General features: G+C 43.2%; 2 non-coding genes across 2 annotated transcripts; one reads left to right on the plus strand and one right to left on the minus strand.

Annotated features, from left to right (window-relative positions):
* Window positions 1–292: 292 nt before the first annotated feature.
* trnaf-gaa (transfer RNA phenylalanine (anticodon GAA)) lies at window positions 293–365 on the minus strand. The gene has a single exon. It is a non-coding gene; the product is annotated as a tRNA-Phe (tRNA).
* Window positions 366–6,717: 6,352 nt separating this feature from the next.
* Window positions 6,718–6,808, plus strand: trnar-ucu (transfer RNA arginine (anticodon UCU)). Its single transcript is given in 2 exon segments — window positions 6,718–6,754; window positions 6,773–6,808. It is a non-coding gene; the product is annotated as a tRNA-Arg (tRNA).
* The last annotated feature ends 672 nt before the right edge of the window (window positions 6,809–7,480 follow it).

Consider the following 7,480-nt stretch of genomic DNA (forward strand, 5'->3'; position numbering starts at 1 on the left):
CACGAGTGTGGTGGAAGCAGAGACAATCAATGATTTGAAAAGGAAATTGGATGGATACTTGAAGGAAAGAAACTTGCAGGAGGAAAGGGATCGAGCTGGTGAGTGGAACTGACTAGATTGCTCCGGGGAGAGCCAGCATGGACGTGATAGGCCAAATGACCACCTTCGATGTTGGAAATGACTCTGTGTTGTTTCTCAAATTCAATCCACTGGTGCTTGGGAAATAATCTCAAAGTAAATTGTGCAACTGGAAAATCAGAACCAAGGCAAGGGACGCATAAGGAAGCAAAATTGCTGAAACCCGGGATTGAACCAGGGACCTTCAGATTTTCAGTCTAACGCTCTCCCAACTGAGCCATTTCAGCCCCACATTAACAGCGGCTTGGTGTCCTTGTTCTGGAAGAAAATACATACATTCAAGTTTTCCAAAAAATTAAAGAACACAACATGTGAGTAATATTCCCCATTGCTTTCTCAGTACTGATGGATTGTGAAGCGGGAGACAGCCAGAAGTGCCACTGAGCCGCACAGACCCCGAGCTGAGAATGAAATGAGATCAAATTCAATCTTTCATAGTGAGATGCTGCTGAGAGGTAAGAGTCCTGAATCAAAGCGAGACTTGCTCATTTCAAACACTCCCTGTACTCTCTGCTCATGAAGCCTTAAAAAAGGGAAAAACAGAATGGCACTCAAACTCACAACCCTGCCATTAAAAGTCTCATATTCGACTGACAGAACTGTCACTTCTACTCGGTCTCTTATTGGATGGATGCAACTCCAACGCAGGGATGGCATTCAAATCCTCCCATGGGTCCACATGTCAGACTGAGTTCCATGTTGTAGATTCAAGCAAAGGAAATCTGCTCACTTCCAAAACTATCAGCGAATTGAAGCTGATAACAATCAACATCATCGGAGGTCAGAACTACCTTGTGAAAGAAGACAATCTGAAGAAGGATCCACAATTATTCAAAGGCATGGACAAAGTGAAAAACAAGAAAATCGATGATTCAATGCAAGCCAAACAACAGAAACACTGAAGAATTCCATTCCATTCCAGTCCAGAACCCAGTCCTGTTGTTTTTGGAGTCAGCTCACAATTACAGCAACAACTTTATATTCCCACTTGGCTATCTGGACATTTCGTTTATTGCAATTTTGTCGACAAGGTCTTTGAATCCAGTTGTCTGGTCCTCATGCCAGCTCTGTTTGGAAGTCAATTCCGCCTTCTGCAAGGCTGAAACCAATAGATAACCTTAATCTAAAAACGCCAGCAGGCCAGGATTCATCTGGGATTAGAACCCTGGATTCCTTACAGGTTAATCAACCACATTCCCTAAGCGAGAATCATACCCCTAGACCAACGAGCCACTGACCAGTCAGGTTTCTTTAGCTGCTGTGGAATTTCACTGGAACCCCCCAGCCAATCATACATTTTTTTTTCAGATCAAAGCAACATCCTGCAAATGCTGAAATAAAAACAGAAAGTGCTGGAAATGTTCAGCAGCTCTGGCAGCATCTGTGCTGTGAGAAACACAGTTAACGTTTCTGGGCACTCACCTTTTGTTTCAGCCATCCTTTCAGACTGCTTCTGTCCATCCAATCTCACTTTCTATTCTGTCCACATTCTAACCATTCACTACGTTACTACATTTTTCATGAATTCCTCATTTCTTTTATTAATGACAATTTTGTATTTCTGGCCTTTGCTTCAGACAACACCACAAGTGGAATCATGTCTCCATCTACCCAATCAAACCACTTCGCTGTTTCCTCACATTGCAATGTTTCTTTCACCCTGACAGACTGTGGAGTTTCTGCTGCTTGATTGCAGTTCTTGCTTCCCGCCAGTAGATGTCACCTCACTCCAATACAGTGAAGTTTACAAATCTGAGAGAGACACAACAGGAAATAATTGTTCACATTATAGTGAATGTGTGGGACTTAGAAATACTAGGAGTGGAGACGAGTTATTATTGCACTCTGCTATTACATCTTTTATAATGGACTCCAGCATTTTCCCCACGACTGATGTCAGGCTAACCGGTATGTAATTCGCTGTTTTCTTTCTGCCTCTTTTTTTAAATAGTGGAGTTACATTAACTACCGTCCAATCCATTGGAACTGTTCCAGAGTCGATAGAATTTTGAAAAAAGACCAGAAATGCATCTGCTATTTCAAGGGCCACATCCTTAAGTACTCTGGGATGCAGATTATCAGGCCTTGGGGATTTATCGGCCTTCAATCCCATCAATTTCCCAAACATTCCCTACGAATACAGATTTCATACAGTTCCTCCTTCTCATTAGACCCGATGTTCCCCAACATTTCTGGGAGGTAATTTGTATCGTCCTTTGTGAAGACAGAACCAAAGTATGTATTTAATTGGTCTGCCATTTCTTTGTTCCCCATTATAAATTCCCCCGTTTCTGACTGTAAGGGACCCACATTTGTCTTCACTAATCTTTTTCTCGACACATATCTAGAGAAGCTTTTACAGTCAGTTTTTATGTTCTCTGCTAGCTTACTCTCATACTCTATTTCCCCCTTCTTAATCAATCCTTTTGTCCTCCTCTGCTAAATTCCAAACTGCTCACAATCTTCAGGTTTGCTGCTTGTTCTGGCCATTTTATATTTCTCCTCCTTGGATCTAATACTTTCCTTAATTTCTTTTGTAAGCCACAGTTGAGCCACCCTTCCTGTTTTACTTTTGCACAGACAGGAATGAACAATTGTTGTAATTCATCCATGCGCTCTTTAAATGCTAGCCATTGCCTATCCACTGTCAACCCTTTAAGTAACGTTCCCCAATCTATCATAGCCAACTCCCGCCTCATACCTTCATAGTTTCCTTTGTTTAGATTCAGGACACTAGTCTCGGAATCAACTCTCTCACTCTCCATCTTAATGAAGAATTTTATCATATTATGGGCGCACTTCCCCAAGGGACCCCACACAACAAGATTGTTAACTAATCCTTTCTCATTACACAATACCCAGTCCAGGATGGCCTGTTCTCTAGAGGTGTTATACACCTCTATCAATTCTCCACTCAATCTCCTTTGATATAGGCAGAATAATCCTAGCTTTTCCAACCTAACCTTGTAACTAAAATCACCCATCCCTGGATCCATTCTGGTAAATCGCCTCTGCATCCTCTCAAGGACCCTCACATTCTTTCTAAAGTCTGCTGAGCAGAACTGGAAGCAACACTCCAATTGGGGCCGAACCAGAGTTTTATAATGGTTCAGCATAACTTCCCTGCTTTTGTACTCAATGCCTCTATTTATAAAGCCCAAGATCCCATATGCTTTGCTAACCACTCTCGCAATATGGCTTGCCACCTTCAAAGATCGGTGCACATGAACCCCAAGTCCCTCTATTCCAGAACACTCTTTATAACTGTGCCATTAAGTATATATTGCCTCTCCCTATTCCTTATGCCAAAATACATCACCTCACACTTGTCACTATTAAATTCCATCTGCCACCTGTCTGCCCATTCTGCTAGCCTATCACTGTCCTGTTGCAGGCAGTTCATATCATCCTCACTGTTTGCCACTCCTCCAAGTTTGGTGGCATCGGCTTATTTTGAGATTCTACTCTGTATTCCAAGATCCAAGTCACTTACCTTTAGCAAAAAAAGCAGTGGTTCTGGCACTGACCCTTAGGGAACACCACTGTCGACTATCCTCCGGTCTGACCAAGAACCATTTAATATGACTCGCTGTTTTCAGTCTTTAAAACAATTTACTATCCAAATGGACACTGACCCTCCTAATCCATGAACCCCAATTTTGTTAACCACCCTTTTATGTGGTACTTTATAAAATGCTTTCGTAATATCCATATAAACAACATCCACTGCATTCCCTTCATCAGTATTCTCAGATAGTTTATCAACAAATGCAGTTAGATTAGTCAAGCATGAACTCCCATTGATAAATCCATGCCCACTCTCCTGAATTAACTCAAACCTCTCCAAAGGACTTGATTTTTTTCCCTGACCTGTTGATCTCATGCTGATGGCAAGCTCACCATAGAGCATGTTTTTGGCAATGTGACCGTCATCCATTTGGCCCAGTCAACAGAGTCACCGCTGACTCAAGAGGGCAAACATGCTGCGGATCCCTGCACGCTGGTGTACTTCCGCATTCGGCACTCTGTCCTGCCAGGAGATGCCCAGTATCCATCTGAGGCAGTGGAGGTGGAAGCTGTTCAGCCGCTTTTTTTGGCTTGTATAAGTTGTTGATGCTTCTCTACTATAAAGGAGGGTGCTGAGAACACAAGCCTGGTACACGTGGAGCTTTGTATTTTCGGTCAGTTTGCTGTCGGTTCACACTTGTCTTCTCAACTTTGACATGACAGCTGCAGCATTGACAATCCTGGTGCTGATTTCAGCATCAAGGGACAGATTGCTGGTGATTGTTGATTGAAGGTATGTGAAGCTGTTGACAACCTCCAAAGTGAGGTTGTCGATGTTGATGGAAAGTGGAGTCTCTACGTCCTGGCCCGTAACTTTCATCTTCCTGATGCTGATTGTCAGTCCAAACTCCTTGCAGGCCAAGGAGAACCGATCTACAAGCTGCTGTGACTGAACTTCATTATGGGATGTCAGCACAGCATCATCAGCAAATAGCAACTCACAGACTAGGAATTTACCCACTTTGGTCTTGGCGCACAGTCTTGCCAAGTTGAACAGCTTGTCGTCAGCTCTGATGTGCAGGTGAACACCTATATCTGAGTAATTGAAAGTGTACAATAGCAGCATGGAGAAGAATATGCCAATTATAAAGGATGTGATAACTAGACAGTTCGAAAATGATGACATGATTGGGCAGAGTCAACATAGATTTATGAAAAGGAAAACAGGTTTGAAAAAGCTGTTGAGATTTTTGAGGATGTTACCTATAGAACAGATAAAGGAGAACCAGTGGATGTGTGGTATTTGTATTTTCCTTTGGTAAGGTCCCACACAGGAGGTGAATAAACAAAATTAGAGCACATAGGCTTGGGGATAATATACTGACATGGATTGAGAATTGGTTAACAGACCGAAAACAGAGAGCAGGAATAACGGGTCCTTCTCAGGATGGCAGGCTGTTACTATTGGGGTACTGCAAGGATCAGTGTTGGAGCCACAGCTGTTAACAACCTATATAAATGATTTGTATGTGGGGATTAAATGTAATATTTCCAAGTTTGCAGATGACACAAAGCTCGGTGAAGTGTGAGTTGTGAGGAGGATGCAGAGAGGCTTCCAGGGGACCTGGAGATGCTAAGTGAATGGGCAAGAACATGGAATATAATGTGAATAAGTGTGAAGTTATTCACTTTGGTAGAATAAACAGAAAGACAGAGTATTTCTTAAATGGTGAGAGGTTGTGAAGTGTCGATGTCCAAAGGGACCTGGGTGTCCTTGTTCCTGAGACACTAAAAGCTCTTGTGCAGGTGCAGCAATCAATTAGGAAGGCAAATGGTATGTTGTACCCACACGAGGGGTCATGAGTACAGGAGTAAAGATGTCTTGCTGCAATTGTATAGAGCCTTGGTGAATCCGCACTGGAGTATTGTGTACAGTTTAGTCTCCTCATCTTATGAAGGATACACTTGCCATAGAGGGGGTGAAACAGAGGGTCAACAGACTAATCTTTTTTTTTGTATTTATTTCATTTCATCTCAGTTTGTTCAGTTTGCTTACCTACTGTTTTTTTTCAGGTTTGTACTTCCTGCTGTTCAATATTCAGTCCATTAACACCTAATCTGTACTAATGCTTTGTCTTTCAACACACCATTAACATATTGTTTGCCTTTGCTGCATGACCTTTTGGTCAGCTATGTGGCCTTGTCCAATCTACACCTTCTCCTTTGTTATCTCTTGCCCCACCCCCACCCCACTTGCTTATAACCTGTGACTTTTCTAATATATGTCAGTTCCGAAGATGGGTCACTGACCTGAAACGTTAACTCTGCTTCTCTTTTCACAGATGCTGCCAGACCTGCTGAGTGGTTCCAGCATTTCTTGTTTTTATGTCACCAGACTAATCCCTGGGATGGTGGGATTGTCTGATGAGGAAACTGGGCCTGTATTCCTTAAAGTTTCGAAGAATGAGAGGTGATCTGATTGAAACTGACAAAATTCTTACAGGGCGTGACAGTGTGGATGTAGACAGGATGTTTGCCCTGGTTGGTGAGTCTAAAACCAAAGGACATCGTCTCAGAATAAGGAGTAGGCCATTTAAAACTGAGATGGGTGGAATTTCTTCACTCAGACGGTGGTGAATCATTGGAATACTGTGCCCCAGAGGGCTGTGGCAGCTCAATCATTGAGCATGTTCAAGACAGAAATTGATAGAAATCTTGATACTCATGACATCAAGGGATATGGGGATAGCATGGGAAAGGGGCTTTGAGGTAGGTGATCAGCCATGATCGAATTGAATGACAGAGCAGGCTCGACGGGCTGAATAGCTTACTCCGATGTTCCTCTGTTCCTAAGAGAGTTGGCGCCAGCGCGCAGCCCTGCTTTACCCCACTGCTGATCTTGAAAGCGTCTGATGTTGCTCCATTGTAACTTATGGAACTGTGCATGTTCTCGTGGAAAGAAGAGATGATGCCCAAGAGGTCAGGAGGGCAGCCTATGTTCCATTGCAGTTTGAAGAGGCCGTCTCTGCTGACAAGATCAAAGGCCTTAGTGATGTTGATAAAAATGTGTGAGGCTCTGTGGCGCAATGGATAGCGTGTTGGACTTCTAAATAATAATTAAGACGATATTCAAAGGTTGTGGGTTCAAGTCCCACCAGCGTCAGATTTTGGACCAGAAACAGAGGAGCACAATGGAACAACAAATGAAAAAATGCGCCAAAAGCACAGACTCGGAGACAGAGCGAGAGAGAGAGGAGCACGGCAGGAGCAGAGCAGGGGAAAAAAAATCGAGGAGTGACGTCACAATGGAGAGTGAGAGCAGGGAAACAGAGAGCCGCTGGGGTGAGTATGCCGGATTTGGTTCTTTCTTCGGTGCAGTGTAAGGAGCTGTTTGGTGAGGATCTGGTCAGCTGTGACATCACAGGCAAGCAGGTGGTTGATTGGTTTGGAAGAACCGACCTGCTTGATGCGCATATGGTAAGTGATTAAGATCCATTTTAGTCCTTACGTTTAAAATAGTAAACAAACTAGTGGTAAGTTAAATAAAATATGCAATAAAATGAATAATTGAATAAAATATTTAAGTAGTTAATTGAAACACGTTAAGGATGACAGGACAGGTGATGTGTCACAGCTGCAGCGTGTGGGAGTTCCTGGATGCCTGTGTGATCCAGGGCAAACACGTCTGCAGTAAGTGTTTGCGGCTCAAAGAGGGAGAAAAAAGGAATGTAGTGGTAGTAGGGGATAGTATTGTAAGGTGGATTGACTCTGTTCTGTGCAGCAAAAGCAAGAGTCCAGACGGCTGTGTTGCCTGAAGGTGCCAGAATTCAGGACA

Source organism: Heterodontus francisci, unplaced genomic scaffold, assembly GCF_036365525.1.
Source record: "Heterodontus francisci isolate sHetFra1 unplaced genomic scaffold, sHetFra1.hap1 HAP1_SCAFFOLD_58, whole genome shotgun sequence".
Classification (NCBI taxonomy): Eukaryota; Metazoa; Chordata; class Chondrichthyes; order Heterodontiformes; family Heterodontidae; genus Heterodontus; species Heterodontus francisci.